This window comes from Nicotiana attenuata, chromosome 8, assembly GCF_001879085.1.
Source record: "Nicotiana attenuata strain UT chromosome 8, NIATTr2, whole genome shotgun sequence".
In the NCBI taxonomy this organism is placed as follows: domain Eukaryota; kingdom Viridiplantae; phylum Streptophyta; class Magnoliopsida; order Solanales; family Solanaceae; genus Nicotiana; species Nicotiana attenuata.
Genome location: NC_031996.1, coordinates 43658245 through 43658979, shown reverse-complemented (window position 1 = coordinate 43658979; position 735 = coordinate 43658245).

Here is a 735-nt window from a genome sequence, read left to right as displayed (position 1 = left end):
TATGAGATGAGGAGGAAAGCGGGGTTATGGGGTGTGACTTTCAGGAGGTTTGGAGGAGTTTGAGTGGTGGCCGTCGGTGGGGTTTTGGTAGAGGAAATAAAGGCGGCTCGGGTTATGTCTCAAAGGAGGGAGACGAAGAAGAAAGGGGTTCGCTAGGGTTTGGGGGTAAGGGTCAGACAATTATATGGGAGGGGAGGATCAGTTCCGAACCGTTTGATCAAAGGGAATGAAGGGTTGGGATTAAACATTACAAAACGGCGGTCGTTTGGTTTAGTTGAGGGTGGGCTGACGGGCCGGAGGGNAAAAATAATAACCAATAACTAATTATAAACTAAATAACTAATTATGCCATGTGGCACTTTTTTAGTTTGCCACTTGGCTTAAGGAGAGGCTTTTTCCTCTCCTTTTTAATAATATATAGATAGATTTTTTATATATATTTAAATTTAAAAATAATAACCAATAACTAACTAAATAACTAATTATGCCATGTGGCATTTTTTTAGGTTGTCACTTGGCTTAAGGAGGGGGCTTTTTCCTCTCCTTTTAATAATATTCTAGTAATCGTACCCGCGCGATGTGCGGTCAGTATTAAAAAATATTAATTAAATTAAATTATGATAGGGCTTGTTTGATCCTATTAGATTGTATTGCTTTAATAAAATTCAATTGTCATCTTACTTGTCAATACGATATACCCAATAATGAAATCTCTATTAAATTAAAGGTACTTAT